Source organism: Oryctolagus cuniculus, chromosome 1 (assembly GCF_964237555.1).
Source record: "Oryctolagus cuniculus chromosome 1, mOryCun1.1, whole genome shotgun sequence".
In the NCBI taxonomy this organism is placed as follows: Eukaryota; Metazoa; Chordata; class Mammalia; order Lagomorpha; family Leporidae; genus Oryctolagus; species Oryctolagus cuniculus.
In genome coordinates this window covers 110,083,965-110,099,815 of record NC_091432.1, presented here as the reverse complement: position 1 = coordinate 110,099,815, position 15,851 = coordinate 110,083,965, and positions in this window count along the sequence as shown.

Genomic DNA, 15,851 nt, shown 5'->3' with positions numbered 1-15,851 from the left:
ATTATTAAAAATATATATATATGGCTGGCGCCATGGCTCACTTGGTTAATCCTCCGCCTGCAGCGCTGGCATCCCATATGGGCACTGGGTTCTAGTCCTGGTTGCTCCTCTTTCAATCCAGCTTTCTGCTGTGGTCTGGGAAGACAGTGGAGGATGGCCCAAGTGCGTGGGCATTGCACCCACATGGGAGACCAGGAGGAAGCACCTGGCTCCTGGCTTCGAATCGGCTCAGTGCCGGCCGTAGCAGCCATTTGGGGAGTGGACCAATGGAAGGAGGACCTTTCTCTCTGTCTCTCTCTCTCTCACTGTCTATAACTCTACCTGTCAAAAAAAAATGTATACCACATCCTGCAGGATTCTGGCAGTTGTCATCTTTGAGCTGATACCTAAGCTATGTCTTTAAAAGGTGGTCCCACTGATCTCAGACTGGCAGCTTCAGAATGGTGTGACATATGATAGGACCAGTGGGTCTGTGGTCATTTGAAGGCACTTCAAAAATTACATGGAGGGGGCTGGCGCTGTGGCGCAGTGGGTTAAAGCCCTGGCCTGAAGTGCCAGCATCCCGTATGGGCGCCGGTTCTAGTCCCAGCTGCTCCTCTTCCAATCCAGCTCTCTTCTATGGCCTGGGAGGACAGTAGAGGATTGCCCAAGTCCTTGGTCCCCTGTACTCACGTGGGAGACCTGGAGGAAGCTCCTGGCTCCTGGCTTCGGATTGGCCCAGCTCCAGCCGTTGTAGCCAACTGGGGAGTGAACCAGCGAATGGAAGACCTCTTTCTCTGTCTCTACCTCTCTCTGTAACTCTTTCAAATAAATAAATAAATCTTTAAAAAAAATTACATAGAAGGCCGGTGCTGTGGCTCACTAGGCTAATCCTCCACCTGCGGCTCCGGTACACCGGGTTCTAGTCCTGGTTGGGGCGCCGGATTCTGTCCCGGTTGCCCCTCTTCCAGGCCAGCTCTCTGCTGTGGCCCGGGAGTGCAGTGGAGGATGGCCCAAGTGCTTGGGCCCTGCACCCACATGGGAGACCAGGCGAAGCACCTGGTTCCTGGCTTTGGATCGGCGCAGTGCGCTGGCTGTAGTGGCCATTTGGGGGTGGTGAACCAACGGAAGGAAGAACTTTCTCTTTGTCTCTCTCACTGCCTAACTCTGCCTATCAAAAAAATTACATAGAAAGGGACATTTAAAAAAAAGCTTATTTTGGTGCAAAAAAATTGAAATATCTGCACAGTATTCAATTTGTTTATTTGAAAAGCAGAGAGAGAGATAGAGACAGGTATATTCCCTCTGCTGGTTCACTTCTCAGTTGCCTACAACAGCGGGGGCTGGGTCAGGTTGAAGTCAGGAGTTGAGAGACCCAGTCTTGGGACCCAAGGACCTGAGCCATCACCTACTGCCTCCCAGGGTGTGCATCAGCAGGAAGCTGGAGCCCAGCAGAGCCAGAGCTCTGACATCGGCACTGTGATGTGGGATATAGGTGTCCCAAGGGGCAACTTAGCCACACAAAATGCCCGCCCCTCCATGAACTTTTTGAAGATCCCTCATATATATAATTTCAAAAAATCTTTGCACAAAAATAAGTTTATTTAATTTCATTTTCCATGAACTACTCAAAGTGCCCTGTGAGACCACACCACCCTGAAGCTGCCGGTCTGAGGGGTCAATGGAATAGCCTCGACTGTAAATCAAATCAAGTCACCACTGCCCACGGCTCCTGTATTCTAACATAGGCCAACTCACTCTCTCTCTCTCTCTCTCTCTCTCTCTCTCTCTCTCCATTAAGTGATGAGCAAACACAGGGCCGGCAGCTCTGACTTTGGAGGATTTTTCCCCACTTTTGTCTTCAAGGTCCCAGGACTGCAGCATTCCATTCTGGGCTTGCATCCACACACTGAGCTGCCATCCATCAACCAAAACCAGGCCTCATTCAGCTCCATCTGCTGCGCTGAGGGTGTAGGGGTGGTTCAGCTGTGGTGGGTGAGGTAGGAGTCTGAGCTGCACTCGCCAGCGGCTGCAGCTTGCATTCTTGCCTGGTCCAGGTTGTGTTCCCTCCATCTGTGCTGACCCGAGCTTAGGACTCGTTGAATCTGACAGTGCCTAACTGTTAGTGGGACGTTCTGGTATAATGGTCACTTGCTGCCCCGTATTCTCTCCATTTCTACCAGGGCATGCCAGGAGCTGCATTCAAATGGTAAGTGGTCCTCTGCCACACATGGAATGGTCTCACCTAAGAACTACCGGTGGCTCTCACATCAGAGCTGGCCAGAAGCCCCGAAGGCGTCTTACCCTCCAGACTCTTCTACCTGCCACCAGTCGTGAGGCACGGGCCGAGCGCAGAGCTGCTTGTGCAGCAGCCTGGGTTTGCTGCAGGGCTCTGTCTGCACGGGGCTCCCTCGCAGCCCACATCACTTGGAAAATGAGTGAAGCTTAGAGCACGCTGCCTCTGAGGCACGAGGGGGCTGAGGAGTGTGCGTCAGTGATGGGGAGGGCACAAGGTGCGGTGCATGCTCTCTCCTTTGGAAGTCCAAGACGCTGGATTCCCTAAGAAGGCCACTTGTGCAGTGCATCCCTGAGTTTCTGTGGGATTTATCTCCCATCCTTCAAGGCCTCCGAGTACTTACCATTTCTTACTCACTTGATTTGGTTAATATGATGTTATTGCTGTGGTAGACCATGATGGTGTTCTCAGAATGTCCAGATTATCCAGGTCCCTGCAGACCATGTTACAACAGGGAGAGCTAACCAAGCTCCAGGCAAGACCAGGAAAGTATGTGGTCTATTGCCTGTGTGCACATGCTCTCATGAGGATATTACACTCGGAATAGCTGTTACTTCGGTTTTTGTTAACCCACTCTCATTCACAATGATGCCGCAATTTTTGCAAAGACCAAATTAGTGAACTTAATGTGGGATATGATGAGACCATCATGCTTTAAGTCTCAAAGTGACATTAATTTTCAACATTCCCTATAGGATACATTATTATTTTTGAGTTACTGTCTTGGCTGAGCGACATGGAAAGTTTCAAGGACTTCCATTGGCTTTTCTGAACACCATAGTTTGTATAGATGATGGCAGCACGCTGAGGGTTCTTCCAAGGGCTATGTCCACTATTATGCTTTTGGGGGCTGGATAAATGACAACCAGGGTGAGAGGCAGCTGGGCCAGGACTCCATTCCTCACGTTATCCCCATCTCTCTACTCTAATGGCCATAAGGCACTTTGGAACCCTGATTATAGCAGCGCCCTGGACCCTGTGTCCAACACTGGGAAAAATCTGGGTAATTCCTGACCATGAGTCAGTGGTCTTGGTCCTTGTGGGGAAGGAGTGTGAGAGTCACTACTTGGTATGCTGGACGTGGTGTTGCAATGACCTTTCTTTTTCTTTTTTAAGATTTACTTATTTTACTTGAAAGTCAGAGTTACACAGAGAGAGAAGGAGAGGCAGAGAGAGAAAGAAAGAGGTCTTCCATCCGCTGGTTCACTCCCCAATTGGCTGCAATGGCCAGAACGGTGCAGATCGGAAGCCAGGAGCCAGGAGCTTCTTCCAGGTCTCCCACATGGGTGCAAAGCCCAAGGACTTTCCCAGGCCACAGCAGAGAGCTGGGTTGGAAGTAGAGCAGCCGGGTCATAAACCAGTGCCCATATGGGATGCCGGCACTGCAGACAGCGGCTTTACTCACTACGCCACAGCGCCAGCCCCACAATGACCTTTCTTAGGGAACCCTGGCCTCTCTTGCAGGTGGGTTTTGGGTTGGAGAATTGGTTGACATCTGGAAACTCAGAAGTGGACTTTCTGTTGGGGAAGCTCATCTCAGTCCCCTACTCATCCATTCTTGGATCTCCTTTGGGGCTACACATACATGCACATGTACACATCTCCAGATATGTATGCATGTAATTGCTAGTTATTTATCTGAAATTTAAATTTAGTGGCCACCCTCCATTTCTCTGTGGTAAGTCAGGCAACTTGACCTGAGGAGAACCATATTCGGCAGGGGCCCCTGGCTGGCAGTCAGGCCACATAGCCGCCTTGCTTTGGAAGTGAAGTGCTGCCCCCTGGCTTCTGCTCCCCAGCAGATCTCTCATTCCCATTGCTAAGGGGTCAGGGAAGGTCTCTGGTAGCACCTCCTACCATTGGTGCAGCCCTGCAGAAGACGACAGCCCTGAGCTGCTGGCCAAGGCTGGCAGACCCTCCCCGTCTCCCGTGGGACAGTGGGCTGGGCTATTCTAGAGTTCTGCTATTCTAGAGTATGTTCCTTCTAGCGTGCTCACTTCCCTGTGCCTTTCCAGTCCTTTCTCCATGGTCTGTCACAGCACTTCTCTGAACCTCACTTCGTGGGGGCCACTGCTTCTCCCAAACCTTCAACAACCACCCAGTAGCGCCTCTAGACCGTCTCCCGTGCCCGCGCCAGGGGGTAAGTCCTGTGTCCCAGGGACAGCCCCTACACTGCCGAAGCCTCCTCTGTCTGGCTTCACATCCTGCCTCACGCGGTCCACTCGCAGGTCCTGCAGCGCCTTGGCGGGCTAACCTCTCTCGTCTGGTGGCGGGCCCAGCACCGCCTCGGGTGGCCATCCTGAGGTTGGTCTCCAGTGATTGGTCTCGGGCCAGGAGAGAAGACAGGCAGATCCTGAGGCGGGCTGATGGCTTTTTGTAAGGACCTACAGAGCTGGGTTCAGGGAATTCTGGAAGTTCAAGGGTCTTAAGCCCATTGCTCAGATGTTTACTTCTCATTTTTTAGTATCACGGCCCTGACTTTGGCGTAGGCGGAGAACTCTTCCTCTGAAACTCTCCCACTCTTACGATGAAGCCCGTGCCTGGGCTGCCTTCTGGCTGCAGAGGTGAGTGCCTCTTTAAATGCGCTGGAGGGGGTTGGGGTGCCTCTCACACTCACTCTGCACTTCAAATCCGAGATGCCTTGTTCTGATCCTGTCCTCAATGATGGCTCCCCAGTTCCACAATCCTTACAGTTAGCTGACCGGAACCTCTCACAAGTCAGGCACGTTGCACAAAGGAATGTACCCCTTTCCACCTTAACCTCATTCCAGTTCACCACAGCAACTCCCGCACCCCACTCTGGTGATGGGGGCTTCCCTGCCGCCTGCTTGCCAGCTCCAGAATCCCGTCCTCCGTGGGCTTCTTAGGACCGCTTCTGGCCCCAACTACTTTGGCATTGGCCCCAGCAGCGTTTGGTGTCTCTTGGGCAACATCTTGGCTACGAAGATCTTATAAATTGTTGCGTGTAGTTGTAGTTCACTTACGCTCACTTCTGTGTAATATTCTGCCATGTGAATATGCCACAACTTATTACTCACTCTTTTGAAGGACATTTGGGCTGTTATAAGCAGTGACATGGGGTGTATAAGTAGGAGAGGTATTACTGTATCGTACATATGTTCAATTTCAGTGGATAATAAACTTTTCCGAGGTAGTTGTACTAACTGATATTATTTTCATCGACACGAGAATTTCAGTTTTAACAAGGAGCAGCCTTGTTAATTATTGGTATTTTCTTTTTATTTTTAAAAATATTTATTTAAAAGTCAGAGTTACAGGGAGAGGGAGGGAGAGGGGAGGGGGAGGGGGAGGGGGAGGAGAGAGAGAGAGAGAGATCTTCCATCTGCTATTTCAGTCCACAGATGGCTACAATAGCTGGGACTAGGCCCCAGTACTTGTTATTTTCAAGATTATATAAAGCTTTTTTTAACCAAAAACATTCTTTTTAAAAAAAAAAAAGATTTAGGGCCGACGCTGTGGTGTAGTAGGTTAAGCATCCAGCTGCAGTGCTGGCATACCATGTGGGCACCAGTTTGAGTCCCGGCTGCTCCACTTCTGATCCAGCTCTCTGCTGTGGCCTGGGAAAGCAGTAGAAGATGGCTCAAGTGCTTGGGCCCCTTTTTCTGTGTGGGAGACCCGGAAGAGCTCCTGGCTTTGGCCAGGCTCAGCCCTGCCATTTGCGGCCATCTGGGGAGTGAACCAGCGGATGGAAGACTTCTCTCTCTGTCTCTCCCTCTCTCTGTATATATGCCTCTCAAGTAAATAAATTTTAAAAATCTGAAAAAAAGATTTATTTTATTTCTTTGAAAGGCAGAGTTACAGAGAGGGAGGGAGCTTCATCCGGGTCTCCTATGTGAGTGCAGGGACCCAAGTAACTGGGCCATCTTCTGCTGTTTCCCCAGGCACATTATCAGGGAGCTGGATAGAAAGTGGAACAGCCAGGACTCGAACTGGCAGTGCCCATATAGGATGCCAGCATTGCAAGCAGTGACTTTACCCAGTACACCACAATGGGAGTCTCACTATAGCCATTCTTGTAGACATGTACATGTCCTTTTGGTGCGATATCTCATTATGGCTTTTATTTTTCTGATGACTAAAGGAATGGAGGAGCTTTTTGTATTATTTTGGAGATTTTAATATTCATTTTTGTGATGAACTTGTTCAAATTTCTTGTCCATTTTTCTGTTGGATTGCTGTGCTTCTTATAAAAGGTAGGAGTTCTTAATAAAAATTTTTGAAGGTTTCAAATAATGTCTTTTTTTTTTTTTTTGACAGGCAGAGTGGACAGTGAGAGAGAGAGAGACAGAGAGAAAGGTCTTCCTTTGCTGTTGGTTCACCCTCCAATGGCCACCATGGCCGGCGTGCTGCGGCCAGTGCACCGCGCTGATCCGAAGCCAGGAGCCAGGTACTTCTCCTGGTCTCCCATGGGGTGCAGGGCCCAAGCACTTGGGCCATCCTCCACTGCACTCCCTGGCCACAGCACAGAGCTGGCCTGGAAGAGGAGCAACCGAGACAGAATCCAGCGCCCCGACCAGGACTAGAACCTGGTGTGCCGGTGCTGCTAGTCGGAGGATTAGCCTAGTGAGCTGCGGTGCTGGCCCCATAATGTCATATTGTAACTGGTACACAGCGCTTTTACTCAGCATCAATTGAGAATTGGTTTTCAAATGATTCAGTGTTGCACAAGCTGGGGGGACTGCTTATTAAGATAATTAATGATATTCCTACTTATTTTGTGAATTATAGTCTTTGATTTTCTTTTTTTATCTCTCTCTCTCTTTTTTTTTTTTTTTTTTTTTTTTGACAGGCAGAGTGGACAGTGAGAGAGAGAGAGAGACAGAGAGAAAGGTCTTCCTTTTGCCGTTGGTTCTCCCTCAATGGCCGCCACAGCCGGCGTGCTGCAGCCGGCGCATTGCGCTGATCTGAAGCCAGGAGCCAGGTGCTTTTCCTGATCTCCCATGGGGTGCAGGGCCCAAGCACTTGGGCCATCCTCCACTGTACTCCCTGGCCACAGCAGAGAGCTGGCCTGGAAGAGGGGCAACTGGGACAGAATCTGGTGCCCCGACTGGGACTAGAACCCGGTGTGCCAGCGCCGCAAGGCAGAGGATTAGCCTATTGAGCCATGGCGCCGGCCCTCTCTTTTTTTTTTATTTTTTGACAGGCAGAGTGGACAGTGAGAGAGAGAGAGACAGAGAGAAAGGTCTTCCTTTTCCATTGGTTCACCCCCCAATGGCTGCCTCGGCCGCCGCGGTGCGGCCAGCGCACCGCGCTGATCCGAAGCCAGGAGCCAGGTGCTTTTCCTGGTCTCCCATGGGGTGTAGGGCCTAAGGACTTGGGCATCCTCCCCTGCACTCCCGGGCCACAGCAGCAGAGAGCTGACCTGGAAGAGGGGCAACTGGGACAGAATCCGGTGCCCCGACCGGGACTAGAACCCGGTGCGCCGGAGCCGCAGGTGGAGGATTAGCCTATTGAGCCACGGCGCCGGCCATATAGTCTTTGATTTTCTAATGCTAAACTAACCTCCTATTCCTGAAATAAATTCACTGTGGTTGTGATATATTTCTATGTATATCTTTCTATTTAGTCCTAACTTTTAAATATATATTTCTTTTAGTATTTTACTGTATATTCATGTATGAGGTTGGCTTATAATTGTCCTTTCTTGAATATCCTTGTTAAATTTCTGTATCAAGGTTATGCTAGCCACAGAAAGTCAATTTTAAAAAAGAAAAAAGATTTATTTTATTTATTTTAAAGGCAGAGTGACAGCAAAAGGTAGAGAAAGAGAAAAAGGTCACCCATCTGTTGGTTCACTCCCCAAATGGCCATGATGGTTGGGGCTGGGCCAGGCCAAAGCCAGGAGCCAGGAACTCCATCCGGATCTCCCATGGGGGTGGCAGGGGTCCAAGTACTTGGGCCATCATCCACTGCCTTCCCAGGAGCATTAGCAGGGAGCTGGATTGGAAGTGGAGTAGCCAGGACTTGAGCCAACACTCTGATATGGGATCAAGGTTGCAGGCAGAAGCTTTACCCACTACACCACAATGCCAGCCCTTGGAAAGTCAATTTTAAAAAAAAATTATTTACTTACTTATTTTACTTATTTGAGAGGCAGGGAGACAGACAGAGAGCTCTCTCATCTGCTGATTCACTCCTCACATGTGTGGAAAGGCATGACCAAAGCCAGGAGCTGGGAATTCAAAGGAGGCCTCCTCCATGGGTGGCAGGAACCCGGTTACTCGAGTGGCCACCACTGCCTCCCAAGGTCTGCATCAGCTGAACTTGGAGTCAGGAGCTGAGGCCAAGACGCCAGGTCCGGCGCTCTGAGGCGGGGTGTGGGCGTCTCAGCGGCTGGGCTAAACCGGCCCTGAAACATTCTTTCTTTTCTTAACCTCAGGAAGACTCGATGAGCTGATGGCTCACACTGGCTAGATTAACCGGCAAGGCTCTCTGGGCGCTGGGATTTCTTTATTGCGATGGTTGTTTCCTAACACAGATGGTCCCCAATTTGTGATGGTTTGACTTAAAAAACGTTTACTTTATGATGGCGCCGAGTTATCTACCTACAGTAGAAACCATATTTCAAATGTAAAATGTGGCTCTTTCTTTCTAATAGCTTATACTCAGTAGGGCAGGTGTACCAAATGCATTCTGACTTAGATATCTTCAGCTTACGAAGGGGTTAGCACGATGCAAGTTGTGGGGCATCTGTGTACGCATTGGGGCCTACAGGTAAGGGCTGCTGTCACTGCTTCCCACAAATTTTAATTTGTTGTATTTGTTCAGTTAAAATGTGTTCTAATTTTCATTGAGTTATCTTTGACCTTTGAGATATTTTGAAGTATCTTACTAGAATTAATATAAGAATGTCATGTAATTCAACAGAACAGAATGGAAGCTCCAGAAATAGACCCTGACACATAGACATAATGGATTTTCCAGGGAAGTTCGTCTTTCCAACAAATGGTCTTAGAAGAAGTGGCTAGATATCGGTGAGGAAAAATGCGAACTTCAACCCCAATCTCAAACCATGCAGAAAAATTAACTTGAGATGAGTCAGATAGTCATGTGAAGCTAAAGCTATAAAATGTTTAGAAAAAAAGCACAAGCCAACATCTCTAGGACTTTGGAGTAAGCAAAGATATCTCAGGATACAAAATAGTAACCATAAAAGGAGAGAAAGGGTATAGTAGATTTTAGCAAAATGAAAAACTTTTCTTTTTTTATTTTTTTTATTTTATTTTTTTTTTTTTGACAGACAGAGTGGACAGTGAGAGAGAGAGACAGAGAGAAAGGTCTTCCTTTGCCGTTGGTTCACCCTCCAATGGCCGCCGCGGCCGGCACGCTGCAGCCGGCGCACCGCGCTGATCCGATGGCAGGAGCCAGGAGCCAGGTGCTTTTCCTGGTCTCCCATGGGGTGCAGGGCCCAAGCACCTGGGCCATCCTCCACTGCACTCCCTGGCCACAGCAGAGAGCTGGCCTGGAAGAGGGGCAACCGGGACAGAATCCGGCGCCCCAACCGGGACTAGAACCCGGTGTGCCGGCGCCGCTAGGCGGAGGATTAGCCTAGTGAGCCGCGGCGCCGGCTCTTTAGAAAATTTGTTAAGAAAATGAAAAGATAAGTCACAGATAATACAGTGATCTAAACAAAGGATGTGTATCTTCAATATTGCAAATAACTCACAACTTAATAAGACAAACAGCCCAATAAAAATTGGGAAAAGAAGATAAATAGACATTTCATAGAAGAAGACATGGGCCCAGCGCTGTGCTGTAGTCAGTAGAGCCACTGGCTGCAGTGCTGGCATCCCATATGATGGGCGCCATTTCGAGTCCTGGCTGTTCCACTTCTGATCCAGCTCTCTGCTATGGCCTGGGAAAGCAGTGAAGATGGCCCAAGTCTTTGGGCTCCTGCACCCGCGTGGGAGACCTGGAAGAAAATCTAGGCTCCTGGCTTTGGATCAGCCCAGCTCTGGCTGTTGCAGCCATTTGAGGAATGAACCAGTGGATGGAAGATTCTCTTTCTCTCTCTGTCTCTTTCTCTCTGTAACTCTGCCTGCAAATCAATCAATCAATCAAAAAAGACATTCATAGAAAATGAAATTAAAAAGAAAAAATCAGTAGCTTTAAGAAAAAAAAGGAAGGCATACAAATTGTCAATAAGCACATGAAAATATTTTCAACATTATTAGTGGTCAGAGAAATGCAAATTCAAATTGCAACAAAATATCACTAGATACTTACTAGAAGGGGTAAGATTAGGATGACTGACAGTAGGAAGTATGGGAAAACTGATACAGAGTAACTGGAACTTTTATATTTTTGGTGAGGGTGTAGCAGGGTACAGCTACTTGAAATAACAAGAAAACTGGCAATTTCTTATAAAGTTAATATATTTTGTTACAACTTAGCAACTCTTTTTAAATGTGTATTTTGTTTATTTTCATCCACCTGAAAGGCAGAAAGCTAATGAGAAAGAGAGAGAGATCTTCCATCTGGTGATTCACTCTCTAAATACCTGCACCAGCCACCGGCACTGGTGAAGCCCGGACCACTTGGGTGGCAGGGACCCAAGCACTTGAGCCTGCTGTCTCCCAGGACACATTAGCAGGAAGCTGGACGGCAAGTGGAGGACCTGGGCCTTGAACCAGTACTCACTCCAAGGGGCAGCTCTCACCGGATGCACTCACCCCTGTGACTCAGCAGTTCTATCCCTAGGCACCTAACTGAGGGAAATGAAACCATGTATTCCCAAAAAGATACACGCAGCAGTGTGCATAGCAGCTTTCATTGTAATGGCCCAAACCTGAAACCAGCCCAAATGTCCAAAAATAGATGGATGATGAACAAACTGTAGATGTTCACTTAATCGAATACTACTGAGCAACAAAAAAGGACAAACCACTGATGCACGCGATGACATGGGGAATCTCGAAGCCAGACACCAGGGTATCGCTGCTTAATTTGCAGTGACAGAAAGGAGGTTCTTGATTGCCTGGGGGCAGGAAGTAGGTAGAAGATGGATTGCAAAGAATCTCTAGGGAACCTTTATGGGTGCTGGAAACGTTTTCTGTCTTAATTGAGGTGGCTAACATGCTGGTCGGAATGCTTGGATCTCAGATTGGAGTCCCCGGGTTTAAGTCCTGGCTCTGCTCCCAGGTCCGGCTTCCTGCTAATGCGGAGGGGGTGATGGCGCAAGGACTTGGGTCTCTGCCATCCATGTGAGAGACCTAGGTGGAGCCCCAACTCCAGCCACGGAGTTGTGGGCATTTGGGGAGTGAGCCAGTGCATGGGGGCTCTCTTTCTGTCTATCTGCCTCTCAAATAAATAAAAATAAAAATAGAAACAAATAGTATACAAACACACACACACAGAGGGAAAGATTGTAAAACAATATGAAAGTAAAAAAGGATACATTCGAAGGGGAAGGCAAAGATTATTTTTTGTGTTTGTTTTCCCATTCTAAGCCTTCAGCAAATCGATTTTTGAAAACCATGTCCTTGAGGCTGGCACTGTGGTGTAGCGGGTAAAGCCACCGCCTGCAGTGCTGGCATCCCATGTGGGCGCCGGTTCGAGTCCCAGCTGCTCCACTTGCGGTCCAGCTCTCTGCTATGGCCTGGGACAGCAGTAGAAGATGTCCTTGGGCCCTTGCACCTGTGTGGGAGACCTGGAAGAAGCTCCTGGCTCCTGGCTTCGGATTGGCTCAGCTCCGGCCATTGTGGCCATCTGGGGAATGAACCAGTGGATGGAAGACCTCTCTCTTTCAGCGTCTGCCTCTCTATAACTGCCTTTCAGATAAAGAAATAAATCTTTAAAAAAGAAAGAAAAAATAAAAGAAAACCATGTCCTTATATTTCTTCACTAAAAGAAAGCAAGCGTAAATGAGAGCTAAGAAAGTGGACAATTCTTCCGAGGAGTTTAGCAGTGCAGGAGAACAGAGAATGGGGCTTTGGTTGGAGGGAATGTGATTTCATGGGAATTCCTTTTTTAATGACAGATTCATGAAATTAGGCATGAACCCTCATGCTTATCTCTCATATATAACTACAGAACCAAAAGGAATTTACAAGACAAATCTAAACATTTCAAAATCAATTCAATTTAGTAATATAAAAAAATACAGAATTGCACAGTAGAATCCTTACCATCCGAAATGTGAATATATAGGAAAATGGGAAAAAAAGTACAGCGTAATTCCTTATAAAGATAGCCCATGTATTTACTAGGATGGTTAAAACCTTAGTCTTGGGGCCAGTGCTGTGGCGTAGCATTCACCACTTGCACATATTAGACATTATTCGGACTCTGATTTGCTGAAAAAGCTACTGCCTGTGGTGCTGGCATCCCATATGGGTGCCAGTTCGAGTCCCGACTGCTCCACTTCCAATCCAGCTCCCTGTCAATGTGCCTGGGAAAGCAGTGGAAGATGGCCCCAATGCTTGGGCCCCTGCTCCCACATGGGAGATACAAAGGAGCTCCTGGCTCCTGGCTTCGGACTGGCCTAACTCTAACCGTTTTGGCCATTTGGAGAATGAACCAGCAGATGGAAGATACCTGTCTCTGTGCCTCCCTCTCTCTCTCTCTTTCTCTCTCTCTCTCTCTCTCTCTCTGTGACTCTGCCTTTCAAATAAATAAATAAATCTTTAAAAAAAACCACAAATCTTTATTCTTACCTCCGAAATAAGTATGACGATGTTGAATTGGTAGTGTTTAGTTGTAAACAAGTTCAAAAAACTAATCTTTGTAATAAATTAATCTAGCACTAAAACTATATTTTGTTTAAAATATATAAGTGAAATAATATTTTCTTCCTGTATTTTTCTTTTTTCCCTTGCTATATTTTCTATGTTTGAAATTTTCCGTGATGAATATGTATGACTTACATAACTAGCTAAAGGCAAGAACTTCTGAAGAAAAGAATAACACGTCTAATTTTCAAATAGGTATGAATGTGATTTGCATGAGTTTTTAATCTCAGCGTGGAGATGTTCCCTCCCTGCTTCACCGGAATTCAACCTGGGGCACCCCACCCTCATCTAATCACCTTCTAAAGGTTCCTCCTCTGAACACTTCAGTTGGGTTAAGTGTCCACCCTCTTAATACCATTGATTTATTACTCTGGGGTTTAAAGTCCTGCGTGAGTTCTGGGGGACAAATCAAATTCTAGCCACAGCGCCCTCCCCCACGTCATCCCAGTTTATACCCGCATGGTGTATGCGATCATCGGAGGAGGCTAAGGGACCCACTCGGGCTCAAAGCCCATCTTCCCTGGATGAGTGGTCCTCCCGGGCCACCTTTCAGAAGCCCAGGGAGTTTCTCCCCTTGAAGCAGTCAGAACATCGCATTTTGTGACACCTGCTGAGTGAGTGGATCTGGGCCGGGAGCCTCTGAGGCTGCTGCTGTCCCCGACAGAGACGCCACACTGAGGAGCGGGCCGCCCACCAGGAAGGGGGCTTGCTGAAAAGGCTTTAAGAAGTCAAACCTGAGCCTGATGGAGCCTCAGTCTAGCTGGCGTCAGCTCGTTCCCAGGGGTGGTCAGCATCTCCCGTTAGATACGAACACTTCCAGGACTTCCCCAGCCCAGGCTCAGACACTGAGCGCGGGCCCAGCAATCCGCTGCAACAAACCACTGATGCCCCTTATGCACTGACGGCCACTGCTCTAAACTTAATCATAATTTATGGAAAACAAAAGAAGCATTTTATTAATGACATCCTGGTGATGCAGGCAAAAGGGAAAAATACTCATAATGGGCCATTCTCCCGGACACACGGCCCAGGTGGAGGTCGCACAGAAGAAGGAAAGGTGAAGTGGAACCTACAAGTAGACTGAGAGCGACTCGGGGAACACTCACCGCTGGCACATATTAGACATTATTCAGACCCTGATTTAAGTAAACTAACTGCGAAGACATTTCTTTTTTTTTTTTTTTTATTTTTTTTGACAGGCGGAGTGGACAGTGAGAGACACAGAGAGAAAGGTCTTCCTTTTTTGCCGTTGGTTCACCCTCCAATGGCCGCCGCGGCCGGCGCACCTCGCTGATCCGATGGCAGGAGCCAGGTGCTTCTCCTGGTCTCCCATGCGGTGCAGGGCCCAAGCACTTGGGCCATCCTCCACTGCACTCCCTGGCCACAGCAGAGAGCTGGCCTGGAAGAGGGGCAACCGGGAAACAATCCGGCACCCCAACCGGGACTAGAACCCAGTGTGCAGGTGCCGCTAGGCGGAGGATTAGCCTGTTGAGCCACGGCGCCAGCCGCGAAGACATTGCTAAGGCCTATGAGATGACTAGAAAATTTAAAACTGGAGAGTTGCTATCTAGGATATTATCATAGCCTTTATTTCAGGTATGATATGATAGTAAGTGTGAAAATAATTAATGGGGAGCCCATTAGACTGAGCTGGCTCTGCCACGCTGGGATGCATTAACCCAGCCGAAACCTGCTTCAGCTTCACTCCTGAAGGCAGCTCATGGACAAAAAAAAAAAAAAAAAAAAAAAAAAAAGCTTAGCCAATCACAGGCGCCATCTGGGTGTTTCTTGCGGTGTCTGGGACCCCACTGGATGTTTCAAGCACAGCAGCTGTCAGGCTTTAGCCACTGAAACGGTTCCTCCGCTCCTCAGCCGCACTCACTGAGCCTTCCCTCTGCTCCTTCAGCAGAGCCACACCCCTTCCAGTCTGTGCTAAAGTGTGCTTTTTTTTTTTTTTTTAAGATTGATTTATTTTATCTGAAAGGCAGAGTTACAGACAAAGGGAGAAACAGAGAGAGAGAGAGATCTTCCATCCGCTGGTTCACTCCCCAAATGCCACAATGGCTGGAGCTGTGCCAATCCAAAGCCAGGAGCCAGGAGCTTCTTCCGGGTTTCCCACGTGGGTGCAGGGGCCCAAGGAGTTGGGCCATCTTCCACTGCTTTCCCAGGCCATAGCAGAGAGCTGGATCAGAAGTAGAGCAGCTGGGACTTGAACCAGCGCCCATATGGGATGCGGGCACTACAGACAGCGGCTTTACACGCTATGTCACCGCACTATCCCCACTTAACTTTTAAAAAATGTAAATATATTTTTATATGTATATACTTTTAAATTTTTTAAAAAATATTTTATTTATTTATTTGAGAGGTAGAGTTACAGACAGTGAGAGGGAAAGACAGAGAGAAAGGTCTTCCTTCCATTGGTTCACTCCCCAAATGGCCGCAAAGGCCGGAGCCACGCAGATCTGAAGCCAGGAGCCAGGTGTCTCTTCCCAGTCTCCCACGTGTGTGCAGGGGCCCAAGCATTCAGGCCATCTTATACTGCTTTCCCAAGCGATAGCAGAGAGCTGGATTGGAAGAGGAGAGGTCGGGACTAGAACCAGTGCCCGCATGGGATGCCAGCGCCGCAGGCAGAGGATTAACCTACTGCGCCATGGTGCCGGCCCCTATTTTTAAATGTTTTATTTCTTTATCTGAGAGAGAGAGTGAGAGAGCTCCTATCTGGTGGTTCACTTCTGAAACACTCACAATTGCTTGGACTGGGTGGGCTTGAAGCCTGGAGCCAGGAACTCAATCCAGCTCTCCCACATAGTGGCAGGAACCCA